The sequence below is a fragment of the Miniopterus schreibersii genome (genome assembly GCF_964146895.1).
Source record: "Miniopterus schreibersii genome assembly, chromosome: 8".
NCBI classification, from domain to species: domain Eukaryota; kingdom Metazoa; phylum Chordata; class Mammalia; order Chiroptera; family Miniopteridae; genus Miniopterus; species Miniopterus schreibersii.
This window is the reverse complement of record NC_138109.1, coordinates 15,527,996-15,546,422: the sequence shown is the minus strand read 5'-3', so window position 1 is coordinate 15,546,422 and position 18,427 is coordinate 15,527,996. Positions and strand designations below refer to the sequence as shown.

Genomic DNA, 18,427 nt, shown 5'->3' with positions numbered 1-18,427 from the left:
TAGAAAAGCTTCAATAAATAGTAGTAATTATTTATTTTGTTTATTGAGCAGCTACTATATGCCAACCATTCTAGTGCTGGCTGAGAACTTAACTGTGAGTAAGAGAAATAAAGACTCCCGTGGAGCTCACTTTCTAGTGACTGATAAACAAACAAAGCAATTTCAGATAGTGGTAGGGACTATGAAGAAAAGATAAGGCATGGGAAGAGGTATGGGAGTTCCTTTAGACAGGAGACAAGAGGTCATGGGAGATCATGAAGCCTTCAGAGGTGAAATTTAACTGAGAGTAGCAGAAGGAACTAGTCACTTGGAAGTTTGGGGAAGAGTGTTCAAGAGAGAGGGAATAGTATGTGCTTAGGCCATGAGGCAAGGAAACTTGGTTTGTACAAGAAGAAAGAAAAAGACAGGATGGGTAGAGCTCAGCACCTGAGAGAAAGGGAGGTTGGGCATGATACCAGAGATAGGAAGGACAGGCCAGTAAGAGCCTTGTGGGCCATCATAAAAAGCTTGGACTTTATTCTCAAGGGACTATGAAGACATTGGAGGGTTTTTATTGCTAGTAGGTACTGCACTCTTTGCTCAGCAGAGGAATTTGTGTTCCTTTCTGTGGTTCTGTTTTAGAATTAATGAGCATATATATGCTTTAGGAGTAACTTCTGTGAATACCACATTGGTTAGTTGTTTGCACCCCCTGGTGGAGTCAGTGGCTCAGTTTGTATGGTTTCAGATCAGCAATAGCAGTTAATGAGCAATTTATTCTTTCGTTCAACAAATATTTATTGGGTGCCTACATTGTGTCAGGCTCTGTTCTGGTGCTGAAGTATATGCATGAACAAAACAAACACATGTGCCCTCATGGAGCTTACATTCTAGTGTGTGTGGGTGTGGGGAGAGAGACATTAAACCAAATTTATGAATGTTATAAGAGAAAAATTAAGAGGGAAACTGGGTTAAGAAGTGCAGGGAGAATGGTGGTGCTTCAATTGTAAACATAGTGTCAGGGAAAATAATATTGTGTCAGGGTGACATTTGAACAAAGATGTAAAGGAGGTGACAGGGTGAATGATGCTATTATCTGGGGGAAGAGCATTCCAGGCAGAGGGATCAGCAAACACAAAGGCCCTGAGTTTATGTGCAGGTTTGAGGAATAGCAAACAGACCAATGTGCCTTGAGTAAAGAGATAATGGAGAGAGTGGGAGATGAGGTTAGTTGTACTGGGGAGGGGTGTGTGTATGTGTCAAATCCTGAGGGTCCTGTAGGTGAATGTAAGAATTTTGGTTTTCACTTGGAAATAGGAATCCATTGGAGGAGCAATGTGATCTGATTAAGGTTTTAACAGAAGCCCACTGCTGCTGTGTAATAGATTTTGGGAGGGCAAGGGCATAAAAGGGCAGTCACACATTTACTGAGGTGGTAAATGGTCCAATTCTGGACAGATTTTGAAGGCACATCCTACAGAACATGCTGATGAATGTAGGGCGAGAGAGAGGAGTCAAAGATCTTAGTACATAAATATTACTTAGTAAATTATTGTCATAGGTGATCAAAGACTACAGCCAAAAATTTTACCAAAAAGAAAAAAAAAGTATTTTAGAGGCATATCAAGCAGTTAATTAGTAATATATAATTTTTCTGGATTTTGTGTTAGTGAAAATTTTTTAAATTTGTAATTGAATTTTCTTAAAGAAGACCCCCAAATTGAATTTCAAGCTGCTACAAAACCTGGATTCAACCCATATTTGGGTAGTAATTTAAAGTTAATGAAAAATTTTAAAATTTTTGTTTCTGACAAAATAATTACATGAAATAATTTGCACAAAATAGAAGTTAATTGTACGCTAAATACACTATTTGTATAAGCTAATATTGGGGATAAAAACATCACCTTGGGTTAGCCTCCCCTCAAGTATCTTTCAAAACTTCCCACCCATTCTTCCTTCCACAGTTTTTCTAAATCTGCCAAATGCATTTCTCCTCATGTTCGCTTTAGGGAGGCTGGGATTTCACGCATTTTAAGAGATCTTCTAGAAAAAATGAGTGCTTAAGTATTTTTTACCGGGGTACCGTGGCCTGGGCGCAGCAAAAACCAGCCTGTCCTCACCGGGTACCCCCGGGGCCCCCAGAGAGGCGTAACCAGGGGCGGGGCTCGCTGGGGTGGAGAAGTGGGCGGGGCTTGGACTCTGCCCCGCCCCTTGATGCCTGACACACGCGCCCAGAGGCTTCTGGTGGAACGAGGTGTGGATTATGAGGTGACCCTGGACGGTGACTTCCGGTTTCTAGGGATGCGCATCCGGGTCACGCTAACGCCGCGGTTTCCTCCACTCGCTTGGTTCTACTGTGGGTCTGGACCGGTCCCCATGCCCTGCAGCGAGCCCTCTGCAGCCTTTGGGTGAGTCTCCGCTGTCGACAGGGTCTGAGTGCGGCCGGAAGACTACAGCCTGCAGGGGGGCCGGTCAAGAGTTCTGTCCCGGTCCCTGTGGGTGGGGGTTCTCTTTGCCTGTCCCTTGTCCCTGCTGTGCCTCCCTCGCTTCAGCCCTTTGCCTCCCGCTGGCCTCACCCCTTTCACCTCAGCTTAGCCTTTCTCGCCTCCGCGCACCTTTCGCCTCGCTGCTTTTGCTCAGCCTTGCCCGCCCCTCACAAGCCCCGGCTTCGTGCCTGTTGCCTCGGCGCTTCCGTCCGCCACTGTCTCGTTACCCCCCTTACTCTCACTTGAGCACCCTCTTCCTCGAACCCCGTTCCCGGGCTCTCGCTGTTCTTTCACCCGGCAGGACGGTCGGCCGCCTCACTGTGACCTTCCTCCTCCACTGCGAAACGGGGTCCTAGGTTCTTGACCTCCAACTTTCCTCACTTTGACCCTTCCCGAGACTAGTAGGTGACATTTGCGCCTCGCCTGGGGTTCTCCCGCCTTTTCGTAGCTAGCACAGGGCTGTGCTAAACCCCCAATGTGGGCAGATTTACCAGGCCTGGGGGAAGTTTTGCCTTGAGGCGCTGGGTTAGACTGAACTCTGGTAGCTTCCGTAGTTTGGAAACAACAAAGGCGTTCGCAGTTCCTCAGTGGAGCACAGTTTTGGGGGCTCTCTCCGGAACAGGCTAACAGGTAGCAGGCACACATAACTGCTAGCGATTGGGCTTGAGTGATCTTGTTAATTGACAGATCTTGAGGGCGTCGTGTCGTTTTGGTCTTCTCTGTTCCGTGAGAATGGAGACATGCACTTCTGAGGCAAAAACACACACCCATGTTCTGGGAGGGTCGGCTTGGTTTTCTGCATGGGCTTTACTTACAGGACAGTTGCTGTGACAAAGGACAGAGTTTCTTGGGAGATTATTAGGCCCAGATTGATAAATTTATTTCCAAAAATCTTAATGTGTTGTTATTGAAACGTTTTCTGCTAAAGAGTTCACTGCAGTAATTTCAAAGTACATTTTCTTTCGTTGAACTCAGTGTTCAGATGTATCTTTATCCTTGCCTCTTATACATTGTTTCATTTTTACCGTATTGACAATTTTCTGTTTTTCTTCCTGTTTTCTTCATAAGCCAGACATTACAGTACTTTACTTCTTAGAATATTCTTCTTTTATTTCTTTCTTTACTTGTCCCACCTCAGTCTTAAAACCATTTTTTTCTTATTTTGAGACTTAAGTTTCTCTTAAATCTCTTAAAATTTTCTGGAGGCTTTTAGTCATCTCTAAAATGAAGGGGTTGGGTTTAATAATGATTAGTGTACTCTTTCCCAAATTTTGTGATCTGAGGTATATTTGAGGTACAGGATTGGATAATTTTTATTTTTGTTTTTCTGATCTTTATGGTGTATGTCTAGCATTTGATTGCAAATGTTTTTGTGTGATCAGTTTCTATAATCATACAAATTGTGTTCTAAAATTTAGTACTACAGTGAACAGAATAAATACAGCTTTTAGCACCTGCTTCTCTTTTGACTAATGAGTTATAAAAAAGTCTCCCTCATTATATGATACATATACATCTGTGAACATAGCATAGACTTTGGCTTATACCAAAATTGGGCTGCTACCTTCATCTATTTTTAGCAAAGGACTTTGGAGCTTGGCCATATTAGTCCTAGAAGCCACAGAGAAGGACCCTTCTGGTTGGCTTTCAGGACTTATCTAACTGCTGAAGCCCCTTTACAAATAAAGAAGTCCTGTGCATGCACACAGAGAAGTGGGTTTTAGTTCCATCAAAGCCATAGCCTGGAGAACAAAATATAGTATTTAGTGGTTTATTTCAGTAAATTTATGTTATAGGAATGAAAGTTTTAGGGTAATCTATGACAGATTTTTAAATTTAAAGCTTAAGTCACTTTGCCTTCAAAGAAGGACCCTAGAAAGAAACTGTGCAGAAGTAGAAGTTGAAAGTCTTAGGGGAGTGTCTTTCTCCTTTCTTCTAAAATCTCTTCTGCCCCAGATTCTGCATAAAAGCCTCTACATGAAATGAGCATCCTATAGTCACATTGGAGTAGTTGTGTTCATGCTCTTGGTCTTCGTACGGAACACTGATATACTCTAATTACTGAAAAGCCTGCATCTCTTATCTAGCTGCCAAACAACAAAAATTACTAGAGACAGTCTAGTGTGCACAGTAAGTCCTCACTCAATGTTATCGATAGGTTCTGTGACTTTACGTGGAACGACTTATAATGGAACCAATTTTACCATAGACTAATTGATATAAACAACAGCTGAGTTCCTGGGCATCTCATCAATATTAGAACTATTTGAGGACCTGCCACATGTGTTTTTAAAGCTCAGGAGAGGTCTTACTGTCAGTTTTCTATAGAAATTTCTACTTTAGTTTGACAATCTTAGTTTATAACCCAGAGGGTTCAGTTTAAAATGTATTTTTGGATATTAGTTTTATGTCTGCCAGTTAGTTGTGTGTTTTTTTGTTTTAACTTGGTTTGATTATTTTTTATTGTTATTTTTTGTCATTTTCTTTCTTCTGTATTTTGTTTTACATGTTTTGATTTTTATCCTTGAGCCTACGATATGTTTTAAGGAAAATACAGTACGGTATGAGTTTCTGTGATCTGCCTGAGCCACTTCACAGCCCCATTCTCTTTGTTTTGCTTACATACAAAAAACTCATAGAACTTTTTTGGTAGATTTTCTAAAAGATTTTTGTGTTCTGCATATAAAAACAGCATGTTTTAACTCATGTGTGATTTAAGTGGAGGAAGAGTAGTTCAAATTAGTCTGACATAGAACAGCTCAGCTAAGAGATAGTTTAAAATATATTTGAGAATATTAGGAATAGTTTATTCTTTCCATACATTCACTTAATTGGTTTATACCAAGGGGTTGAATTATTATATTTATAGTAAAGTAGAAATTAGGTGGGCTTTCTATCTGCTGATTAAAAAATACAAGTGCATGTTTTTGTACAGAATATATGGCTTAAGCTATAAACTGACTTACTGATATGTCTTATTGGCAGAGAACATATAGCAAACAGTGGAATAGCAGCCACATCATCATGTTGATATTTTTATTTGATGCCATAAACCTAAGTCCTGGAGTATCTAATTATTAAATGTAGAAATAATTAGGGTATTTTCTCTGTTACTTATAGTATATTAAAAAACATTTGAAATATGGACTTCATAAAATTTATACTTACTGTTTTCCCCTTTTAAATATGTAGTATTTTAAATCAGAAAAGGAAATGTGTAAATAGTGCTGACTTACTGTAAGTCAACAGATCAACCCAAGGCAGTCAGTACTTAATATCATAAAGATCTTACTACAGATTGTGATAGATGCACTTTAACGTATTAGCTTGGTTAATATTTGTACTAGTTAGATTTCTTTTTATTCACCCTAGAAAATAGCAGTAATTTTTGTAATACATTTCTTTCAGCATATTTTTTTTAGATATCTACTTATACAATAATAATAATACATAAATAGGCTATCTATGTGAAGTAGGTGACACTATACAGGACTGACATTTATACTTAAATACTGAATTTGGTTTTATTTGTACATATCTGAATTAAACTATAAGACTTAGTATAACCTGCATCTCTAGGGTGTAGCAAAAAAAGAGAGAACATAATTAGAATTTAAAAAGGTTTAACCCTAAGAAAGTTTTGCTTCTTATCAATGACAATGGTATATGATTTTTTAACCTAGATTTTATGATTTTCTATTGTTTTCAAAACAGTGATTTCTCATGATTATTTGAGTTTAAGGTTCTTGAATTACTCTGCGTGACAGCTTAATATAAAATATTCTTTATAGGTACAATTAAATAATTTTTATTTAGGGAACTTTTTCACAACTGAACTATAAAAATCTGTAATGGTAAACAGTAAAAATAAAAGCCAACTTTACATAGTACTTACTATGTGCCAGAAACTATTCTAAGTGATGTGCATATATTAACTTTTTAGTCCTTATTTTAATTTTATAAATGAGAAAATGAAGGCACAGAAGTTACTTAACTTGCCCAAAGTAACAACACTAGTTAGCAGGAGAGCTGGATTTTGAACTTAGTCTTTCTGGCTCCAGAGTTCATGACTTTTTTGTACAAAGTTCTACTAATTTAGTGATTTCTTCCTTTATAGGTTAAGGAAAAAAATCCAATTTCTCTGAAACATGTAAGAATACTGCTTCTGGTTGGGAATTGTGGAGCAGGGGTGGGTTTACCTGGTCTTTTTATTAATGCTGGCTTAGGGCAAATTGCAAACTCTTTACTACCGATATTTCTTAGATGGCAAAAATCATATGTTAAGAAAGCAAAACACGACCAGATCCTTCCCTCTTTAAAAATTATCTTGTGGCCTGCCCGGCGTGGCTCAGTGGTTGAACATTGACCCAGGAACCTAGAGGTCAGTGGTCCGATTCCCAGTCAGGGCACATGCCCGGGCTGCAGGCTCCATCTCTAGTAGGGGGCATGCAGGAGGCAGCCAGTTGATGTTTCTCTGTCATCAGTGTTTCTGTCTCTCTATCCCTTTCCCTTCCACTCTCTCTAAAAATCAATTAAAACATATTTTAAAAATTATCGCCCTGCCCAGTTTGGCTCAGTGGTTAGAGGACTGAAGAGTTGCAGGTTCAGTTCTGGTCAAGGGCACGAACCTTGGTTGCAGGCTTGCTCTGGTCAGGGTGCATTTGGGAGGCAACCAATCAATGTGTCTCTTTGTGTGTCTCTCCCCCTCCCTCCCACTTTCTCTGAAAATCAATGGAAAAAATATCCTTGGGTGAGGATTAACCAAATAAAAAATTATATGGAAATTAATTACTTTTGTGTTATTTGAAGAATAGGCAGTATAAGTAAAATGTATTCTATATTACTAAAATGTCTTACCCCTTGATATTAACTTTTTCCCCTTTCTTTGATCTATAGAATTTCGGCAGCACAAATACCAAAAATAGTTTTAAACTCTGAAATCTTAATATTTCCAATATGAATTTAACAACTTTGAAATATAAAAAACAAGATTAAAACTGAAATTTCTAACTTATCTCTACTCTCATTTTCAAATTTGGAAATTTGTGCAAAATTAAGTACATTAATTTCTTTAAGACTACCATGTCAAGAGTAATATATTTAAATTAGTGTTTTTATTTTTACTTTAGTCAAGAGGAGGGGAACTTTCACAAGCAAATTCTTTTTTTAATTAAAAATAGTCATTTAGAATATTGCTCATCATATTAATATTCTTTTATGCTTTTATTATTTCCAAATTCAAAAAAATTGTTGCACCTCTAAGGGAAGGGGAGATGGTTTTATATTAACTGAGGTGCAGCTTAACTCAAGAGTCTGGGACTCAGATATGATGAGAAATTGTTTTTCTAAGTATTTTTAAAACAATTGAGAATTACGGAATCTGATTAACAGAAAAAAACTATAATTATTTCTGGTAAGAAGTGACACTTGGTTAGGGATACTACTTATTTTAATTCTTATATATTAACTCCGTTTATTAATTCAGACATCAAGTACCCTGTTTGTTTGTTTGTGGGTTTTGGTTTTTTTGTTTTGTTAATCCTCACCTGAGGATATTTTTTCCATTGCTTTTCAGAGAGAGTGGAGAGGGGGACAGAGAGAAACATCGATGTGAGAGAGTCACATGGACTGGTTTCCTCCCTAAGGCACTGCTGGGGAGCAAACCCCATGACCCTTGGGTGTCCAGTGGTGTACTGCCTGATGCTCTGACCAGAGTCATACCGGCCAGGGCAAGTTCCTTTTTCTGGGGTTTTTTAGTATATGTGCTGCCGAAGTGAGCACAATACCCTGTTTTTTTATAGTAGCTTTTGTTTGTTTCTTTTTTTTTCTTTCTTTTTCTTTGGTGGGAAAAGTATTGTATGGAGCTGAAAAGTATAAGCTTTGCTATGATGATTTACTTGTTGGTATTTAGAATGTTCTTTATTTTGATTTAAACATTTAATTTTTGTTTCGGAAGTAACTTTTTATATGTGGATTTGATAATCAGTTTATCTTCTAAAATTTCAGTAGTTTTCTTTCATCTGAAATTTGATAATGTGGCAATTACTGAATTTAGGAAAATTGGTAGTTTGTTGCTATCAGCACTGTTACTATGAAAATAAATTAGAACGATTAGCTCTTAGGTGGGATTGAACTTTATTCTTTAGTTTCCATAGTAGTTGAAAAAGATTTAGGTCAGATTCATCTGTTGTTCCTCTTTTTTTCAAAATAAGAGGGAAGCCCAGCCAGGCGTGGCTCAGCGGTTGAGCATCGACCTAGGATCCGGGCGACCGGGGTTCGATTCCCAGTCAGGGCACATGCCCGGGTTGCGGGCTGCAGCCGATCAATGACTCTCTCATCATTGATGTTTCTATCTCTCTCTCCCCCCTCTCCTTTCCTCTCTGAAATCAATAAAGATATATTTAAAAAATAACAATAATAATAACAGGGAATTTTAATTTAGCACAATGATGTTAATTTTTTCTGTTAGATTGATGATCATCTCAGTGTTTTTACCAACACATGATCCAAAATATGTGTATGATTTTTTCTTAAAATATTTCATAATTTAGAGAATATTGATTAAAAAATAGTACATATGTGTCATATAAAAAATACCCTAGTAATCAGTGTGTTATTACTTCATTGAACTTTCCAAATCTACTTTTCCTTTTTACCAGGTCTGTGCTATAGATTAGGAAGCAGTAATTAGATAACACTGATGAATATGTGTTCTTGAGGTTGAGAACGAGAGCTTTTACAAAGAAAATAGGTCATTTCTCATATTGATGTGGCATTTAATAGGTAAGTGAACTGAAATTCTTAGCTTTGTCTCATTTCTTTCTATCTCTTGTTAGTATATATTTATTTCGTTTCAGTACCTCACATTCTGTGAAATTGTTTATATAGATAACTCTGTTAAACTATTGATTTTTACCCAGATAGTTTCCTTTTTTTGTTGTTCTTTTTCAGAGGCTTGCTTTTAAAAAACTAATTTAGAGAACTACCCAAACTGCCAGTGTTATTTCATATGTAGTTTGAAGTAAATATTTTCTTCTTTTTTGACTGGCCAGTTTTTTATCCTCTGGTAAAGTGGCTTTGAAACTTTTTTCATTACAACCCACTATAAGATGCATTTTCATTGTTACCCAGTATTTATACACACATATGTACATATTAATATTTAAAATTGAAATAAGTTTCATGAAACAATATTTATCTTTACTACTGGTGGTACAATGTAATTTTTTTTATTCTATTTCGTTTTCTTGTATTTCATTCAAAACAAACTTTTGGTCTCCACTAAGTTGATACAAACTATTAATGCGTTGTACCTGCACTTTGAAAAATTCTAGTGAATGCTAAACTTTTTCCAATATTATCTTTTTGGAATTGAGAATGTTTGGGTTTGCTAGTTTCTTCCTCTGAAATGTATCTTGATTCTGTTAAGCTTTTAACCTAAATAATTGTACAGAACAATTGAGAGAGGGACACCCTATTGCTTAGATTATTGTTGCTGTTATCTCTGTTCTTTACTGTGCACATCATTTTTAAAAATCTAACTTTTGGTCAATTAACTTACTTTTCATAAACTTTGCTTCTACTTTTGGCAACTAGTCAAAAGGTTACAAAGCTGCTTTATTCTACTTCCTTCTGGCCCCAATTCAGTCTTTGTAAGTCAAGAAAGAGAAGTGAGGAGTGAAGTAGTTTGCTTCTGTGTATATGATCAGGTGAAAGTAACAGATTGAAGAGTAATTTGGGTTTGTTACAGTGCATTTATTGATTGTACTGATACATTTCCTGTAATGACAAAGGGTAAAAGATGGTAGAAATATCAACAGTTCCTATATATGGCAGCCATTAGAGTGAGGCAGGGTCAGTAGGCATACTCTGCTATTTTTACCACTACTATCTCCTAATAAGATGAGCACTTACTATTTGTCAGGCGCTACTTAAAAGCATCTCATTTGTATTAACCCATGTTTACTTGGGAGGCCTAGGAGAAGAATGAGAAAGAATAGAGAAAGAAAACTTGCATTCTTAGCATCTTCTCATTACTCGGTTTGTGAATTCTGGCTGTTGGTGACTGTAGCATGGCATGGGCATACATTTTTAGGCTTGGTCAGCTTTTAAAATCATCAGTCCTGTCTGTGATATTCCATCTTGAGGCATATAGCTGTGGTTTGAGACCTCAGGCTTTGAAGTTAGGTTGCCGGGGCTTAAGTTCTAGGTTGGTGACTTACTAGGTGTATAACCTTTGGCAGGTTACTCTGTGCTTTAGTTTTCTCATTTGTGAACTCGTGATATAATAAATAATACCTATCTTACAAATTTATTGAGAGGATTAAATTAGTTGATATAGGTAAAATACAACAGTGTCTGACCCGTAAAAACATTCCATAAATGTTAGCTATTAATAGCTCATAACTCACAGTTGGATCTCCTGAAATTATTTTCGACCATGATGCTGCATATTTGCTAAGTAACAGGGCATGACTGACAGTCAATGTTATGTTGCCCAGAAGTTTGAAAACAGCTTTCCTTGAGGACTTGTAGGGAAAGTTCTTGTGTAGAGTATTTGGAATCAAAGCCAAGTGACAAAGGGTATCAGAGCTACAGGCCCAGTTTGTTTAATCTCTTATAGGGATCCCTTGTGATTTGGACCTTACCCTTAATAATTTTAATATTTTGCCCTTTGAAAAACTAAGGGGCACTAGTTAATGAATTGACTTTTACTCAAGACCAGATTTCTTTCCTGAGCCTATCTTATGTCTAAGGTATTTATTTACTTTGTTTTTCTTTAGCAAATAGTTATGTCATATATACTATGTGTCAGGCATTATTATTTTAAGCTTTATAGATATTAACTTATTTAAATCTTATAACAAGCTTATGAGAAAGACATTTATTTTTCCCATTTTACAGATGAAGCACCTGAGTTCCCATGAAAGTTAAGTAAGTTGTCTTAAGTTCCCACATCACTCATCAGTGTCAGAGCTGGGATTTGAACTTAGGTAGTCTGGCTCCAGAGTTCATGCTCCAAGCTTGCCAAACCTGCCTTTTACAGAGATGAATTATGTTGAAAAGGGTAAAATAACAAGTGTTAAAATTTACTTCACTATTCTTCACTCTCTGTGCTGAAATGACAGCACTGAAATTATGGGTGGTGGATTTTTGAAGGGGTAAATAAGTTTGGAGAAATAAAACAGTAAACAAATTGAACCGACAGTTAAAAAAAAATCCTCACCTGAGGATATGTTTATTGATTTGAGAAGGGAAAGAGAAAAAGAGCAACATCGATGGGAGAGAAACATGGATCAGTTGCCTCCCATATATGCCCCGACCAGGGATCAAACCCACAACCTAAGTATGTGCCCTGACTGGGAATCGAACCCTGATCACCTGGATCCTAGGTCGACACTCAACCGCTGAGCCACACCCGGCCGGGCTCTCCCTATTTTAAGGAAAGCTTGTAGGGAAAAGTTTGTGTTAATTTTTATTAAAGATTGGTTTAATAGACAACTTGAAAGGCCGATTTTCCAAGAAGCAATATTAGAAATTGTAAAAACAATTCTACTTAGAGAATCTATTCCTGATAAAATATTTTTTTTATTAAGAATTTGGTACAGCCTAAGTATATATTTAAATATTTTTTCTCAGTAAGTTCTGATAGTGTTAAGTGTAAAGTTACTATAAATATTCCTACAGCTGACAGTACCATGCTATGTTATCAGTCATGCCTCTCAAATAAAGAAGCTAGAAGAATTCATCAACTTTTACCACTGTCAGTTGGCTGGGCTGTTTATTTATATGGAAGGAGTTGTCCAGCATAGTGATGGTTTTTGGCTGTCTGCAGAAAATCCGGCAGGGAAGGTGTAGTTGGTTGCAGTTTTTTGGCCCCAGAAATGTGATTTGTGCTGATGCCTAAATTATGAGAGTTAAAAGGTTCTCTTAAAGTCACTCTAAAAAAAAGAGCCTTAAGGGAGGTCAGCAGAATGTAGATCTGCTGGCTATTTGTATCTACTTTAGCAGGACTCTTAAGTAAATATGTTAGTAGGAACGTTAGATGTTTTTTAAAAGGTGGCAAATAAAAAATGGTTGCCATCGGCTGATGAGACTTTAATGAATTTCTGAAAGATAAGAAACAGATTGGATCAGTAGAGAAACTAGGAGAAGTCACAGCTGGAAGTATGTGTAGAAGTTTCAGAAATGTACTAGACTGTTAAGTAAACAAATATGAAGAATGGAAGGGTGCCTGGAGCATTCATCAGTGTCCTGGCCCTTGCTCTCAATTTTGATCATCTGGTGTTTGTCCCCTGGATAAAGCCCAGAAAAATGCTTTCCAAACATTGAACAATCTGCCTGCAGAGAGCATATATTTCCTTATAGTCTATTCTCCCCATAGTATTTAGTGTTATAAATCAAATCATGTCATTCTCTTGCTTGAAGCACCCACTACCTTCCTAAACTCTGCGTTGTATTTTACAAGGCTGTGTGATCTGGCCCTTTCTTTGCCTGCTTCTCATGCCCCATTTCCTATCCCTCATTCACTTGCTAACATTGGCCTTTTTGCTGTTTCTCAGACATGCCTAGATGTTATCCTTTCAGTTTCTTCATACTTATTATTTCCTTCTGAAAGCCCTCCACATCTTATAGCTCTTTCCTTTTCATTATTCAGACCTCTGATGAAATGTTACCTCCTCAGGGAAGTATCACCCTATCTAAAATAGCTTCCCTTTAGTCACTCTCTATTTTTTACTTTGTTTTATTTTTCATAGTACTTTTTACTTTATGAAATTATATTACCTTATGTATTTGTTTATCTTCTTATTAGAATACAAGTTTCCTTGAGGCTGGGGACTTTGTTCATCACTGAATTCCCTGTATCTAAACTAGGGCCTGGCACATAGTAGACACTCAACTAAATATTTTATAAATGAATGAATGAATTTTGAGGTTAGAGAAAGAAGAATAGACTGAAGCAACTATAGACTGCTATTACAAAAGCAGAGAAAACAAAATGCAAAATGAGTTTCTAACTCCAGTGTTTTTTTCCAGGATAAACCTCTGGTAGCTGTTCTCTCTGAAGTCAAAGGCCTGTCATAAAGACCAGATATATCCCTAATAATTTATATGATGTTCAGAACAGATAGGGATTCATATACAGAAAGCAAGTTACCTACAGATACTGCCTAACTGCATATTTCACCCCTCTTCTGTAGGCACTAGAAGTGGATGTATATAACTAGAACCTGCATATAACAACAAATGGACTAAGATTCTCATCCACTCTGAGGAAAAACTGTTTAGTTGAAACTTCCAACTATGAATATGAATAACCTAGATGAATTAGTCATTTGAGAAAAATACTGTAAGAGGTACCAAATGCAACTGACACTAAAGGAAATAGTGAATAGTATAAATTGAAGGAAATTTTAAAGATCAGAATTATTAGTTATTTCAGAGGAAATAAATTGAAATTTTAAAAATAAAAAATTAATAAGTATGAAGATTGAGCTGAAGGAGTTTCTCAAATCAAATGCAGAGGATGTCAACAATGATGGTAGAGTAATAACCTCTGAAAATTTTCTCCTTCCAAGAGAAGTGAGAACACCGACAAAAATAGAATTAACTTTTTCAGAACTCAGAATTAACCGCAGGCTTACAGCAGTCTGGGAACATTTATTCAAAAAAAATGGCTGAATCTCAGCAAAAACAGTATACTTTGTAGAGTTTTAACTTGCTTTGTTTCCATCTCCCTCTCTCCAGCTCCACAGTAGCCTTGAAAACCAACTTCCCCCAATCATGGTGAAAACTAGCAGCCCCGGAAGCCACTGGAAGGGGCAGAACAAGATTGGAACTCCTTCACAGCCCCATTCCCAGAGAATTGTCATTACTTAACCTGTCTGGTGGTTTCTTGAAAGACCTCATTCACAAGACTGCCTGTATTTGGCCTGACGTGGAGCTCATCCTGTACAAATAGCCTTTTCCCCATCAGGGTATTCACTGAGAACAATTAGAGGCAGTTGTTGAACATCTTGGCTGCCTGTGACAGTGAGTAACAGTTGCGACAAACAACAGGCTAACCAAAAAGCTTAAAAGGAAAAGCTGAGGAATGAGATATCCATAAGGGGATTTGTGAAGCTCTGATGTATTTCTGGGAATCTACAAGGTTGTGCACATGCGTGGGGCTGTGTGCATGTTTAGGAAAGACCTGAGAAGGCCCTAAGCTCTCAGTTCTGGTTCATCTTGAGGCTCTGTGCTGCAAGCAGGTAGTGAATGAAGGCTAAGGTAGAGTTGTAAATTGACTGGCTGAGTGTTAAATATGTGCCCTAATATACATACAGAGCCCATCAGAAGATTTATTGGTTCCAGGCATCTAAGGAAATCTCAGTCTAATCAGTTGCTGACCATTAATACTAATAGCAGAGACTTCAGTAGCCACATATGACAAAGAATCCAGACTCTGCAGAATTAGTTTCTCTATTTCTTGTCCTATTTCATTTTTCTTACCACTACTTGAATAATAAGTTACCAGTTATCTGTCTCTTCTGATTAGAATATCAACACAATAAGAGCTGTGACTGCCTTTTTTACACAGGGCTTTATCTCCAGTGCTTAGAACAATGCCTAGTATATAAAATATTTCTTGAAATAATGAATAACTGAATGACTTGAATATCAGTTCTCTGTCCACTTTGCTAAAAATTTGTTGAATCTTTTCACCTGAAAACACTATTTTTATTTTCTTTGTAGTCGTGTATTTTATCTATTTCATTCCTTTACTGTTATTTTTATGGGGTGGATTTCTGTGGAGAGAGTATATAAATGGGTGTGCTTTGTCAGCTGTCTTGAACCACAATGTTCTGATTCCTGATTTTGATCAAGAGGAAGATCATTGAGAATAAACTGATAGGGACGAAGTTTGGGAGGTTATGTAGTAGGATTCAGCATTCTAAAGAAGAGAATGAAATAACCACACACACATATATATGAAACCCTATACCAATAATTTCGACAATCTGGACGAAGTGGCTTTTTTATTTTATTTATTTATTTTTATTTTATTTTTTAGATTTTCAGGTTTTATTCATCACAGTCTCTTATTCCCATTCCTATTTTATTAAAGTTAAGCCACACATGTAAAAAATTATTTAGGCCCAGTCACAAGATTGATGGAGAAATTATTTGCTAAAATTTTATTTGAGGAGGTGTGGGTAAATCTTTATATTTGCTGTGAGGTTTTAAAACATGTGTTGATTGGTCTAATTAGTTGGTGTTTGTTTTTACAGGCTCATGTGGTCATACTAAAAATGTGATCTGTTGTAATATAGCAATGACTTGGTTTATCCCCCTTTTATGATGATGATTTTCTTATGCTTGAAGTGGCTCTTTTAGAAAAATGTTCACAAACTTGATCCCAGAAGAAAGATATTTAATAGACAATAACAATGAAGAGAATAAAGTTGTCTAAGGACTGCTCCACAAAAACCTTTAGACCCAGATATTTTCATAGGAATGTTATTTCACATAGTCAAGGAACGATAATTGTGTCTGCTCTAGAGCAGCGATTTTCAACCTTTTTCATCTCATGGCACACATAAACTAATTACTAAAATTCTCTGGCACACCAAAAAATGTATTATATTTTCTGCCAATCTGACAAAAAAAAGGTATAATTTTCTTCAATTAAATTATTTTATTTTATTTTATTTTAGAGAGAGAGAGAGAGGGGGAGAGAGGGAGAGAGAGAGAGAAATACCGATTTGTTGTTCCACTTATTTATGCATTCATTGGTGCCCTGATTCTTGTATGTGCCCTGACCGGGGATCAAACTTACCACCTTGGCTTATCAGGACAACGCTCTAACCAATTAAGCTACCAAGCCAGGGCAAAAATAAGTATAATTTTGATTAATTCACCTCAGACTGCTATTGTTGTGTTGGCTCTTGTCATTTTTTTAATTTGACAACCTAAGAGAAAAGAGGTCAGTGCCCCTGACTAAATAGACAGGTATTGCATGTTTTAAAAATTCTTACGGCACATCATTGTGCCTCTTGCAGCGGAGTGGTTGAAAATCGCTGCTCTAGAGCATGGATAAAGAAGAAAAATTTACAATTCTTTTAAAAAAGTTAATGAAATGTTAATTCTAAAACTTCATGGGCAGCACGAAATAGGAAAATATGGAAAAAATTTACAAATATTAATGCAACTTAAATTCAGCACTAAAAAATATAAATCAACAGTACATTAAAATAATCTTCAACCCTAGGGTTTCAGCTCTGAAATAAATGCATATGTGGTTCAGTATTAGAAAATCTATATACATGTTCTATTAATAGGTGAGAGAAAAACCACATGATCATCTTTTTGATGCCAAAAAAGCATTTGACCTAATTAATATCAATTCCCGATAAGCATTCTCCGTATAATTAAAATTGATGAATTCTTATTTCATATGATTAAGAAAAAATCTTATTTCAAGCCAAAGCCACTGTCATGCTTAGTGAGTGGTATGCTAGAAGTATTCTCATTAATTTGAGAAATAAGAGAAGGATGTCCAACATTTAGCACTGTTACTTAATATTATAGTGGAGGTGTAGGCCAATATCCTTAGTCAAGAAGAAGAAATGAAGAGGTTAATATTGAGGAGAGAAGCAGCAAACTTTTTGTGCAGCAGGGAACAATGTATATACATGAAACTTAAGAATCAACCATCTTACCATTCTAATTGTTAGAAACAAGAGACTTTGGTAATGTGGCTGTTTACAAACAATGTACCAGTATCAGCAGCTTTCCTATATATAAAAAGCAAGTTATTTAGAAAATATACTGAAAAATATAACAAACAAAAAGATAAAATACCAACATAAATAAATGAGAAGCTCTACTAAGTGACATTTAAAAAGGATTAACTGGAAATATATACTGTGCTGTTAAATAGGACAGCTCAATATTGTAAACTTACTGGTTTTCCCTAAACTATTTTATGTACTTGATGAAATTTAAGTTAAAATATCATTAGTTTTTAAAGACTTGACAACATTAATGTGAAGTTCATTTGGAAAGCATAAAATGTGAGAAAGGAGAATAAAGAAATATTAAAACACATGAAATAAAAAAGCCTGTACAGCATGTTTTGAAATTATAATAATTCAAGTTGGATTCTGAGGAAGTGCCAAATATACTATGAAACAAACAGACCAGGGAACAAAATCTAGAAATTGCATATATACAGTCATTTTAGATTATACATTATAAAATTGGCATTTCAAATCATTGGAGAAAAAGGCAAGATTTAGTAGATGGTGTTAGGACAAGTGGTTAAGTATTTGGTAGATCACCTAACACTTATTATGCATCAAATAACACCTAACACTTATTATGCATCAGGGTTACTATCATAAACTCTTTACATTTATTTACACATTTAATTCTCCCAACAGCCTTGTGAGATAGATACTATTTTGCCTCCATTTTATAGATTGGGAGATTGATGCAGAGTCACACAGCAATTAAATGGCAAAAAGTAGGATTTAAATCTAGGCAGTCTGGTGCCATGGTATGTTCTCTTAATCACTATGCTATTATTACCTCTCTAAGTACATATGTAAGTGTAAATAATAGAGCCATCAAAGTTATAGAAGGAAGGATGAATGTAATTATTTATAAGTTGGCCCTGTGGAAGCCTAAAATTAGGGCACAAAACCTCGAAACTGAAAAGGAAAAAGATTAACAAATTTTATTTCCTAAAAATTATAACTTATTTGGCAAAATATGCCATAAACAAAGTCAAAAGACAAACAACAAGGTGAAAGAAAACGTGTAATATAAGTGAAAAAGCTAATTTCCATAATTTACAGTGAGTTGATACTAAATAAGAAAATGATCAGCAACTCTGTAGAAATTGGCAAAAGACATGACTAGGCAGTTTACCAGAGAGAAAAGTCAACTGAAAACACTTATTTTTATTTATAATT

The 18,427-nt window shown here is 36.2% G+C and overlaps 1 protein-coding gene across 3 annotated transcripts in view; it reads left to right on the top strand.

Moving 5' to 3' along the window:
• Positions 1-2,272: 2,272 nt before the first annotated feature.
• The window catches only part of EYA3 (EYA transcriptional coactivator and phosphatase 3), an 82,642-nt gene continuing 66,487 nt past the window's right edge, over positions 2,273-18,427 (top strand). For 2 of the 3 annotated variants that reach the window (XM_081145965.1, XM_081145963.1), the window contains exon 1: positions 2,273-2,390. The gene's annotated coding sequence lies outside the window, so the exon portion shown is untranslated. Of the gene's footprint in view, positions 2,391-14,426; positions 14,502-18,427 lie in introns of those variants that run through there. The other variant, XM_081145964.1, reaches the window with a different exon arrangement.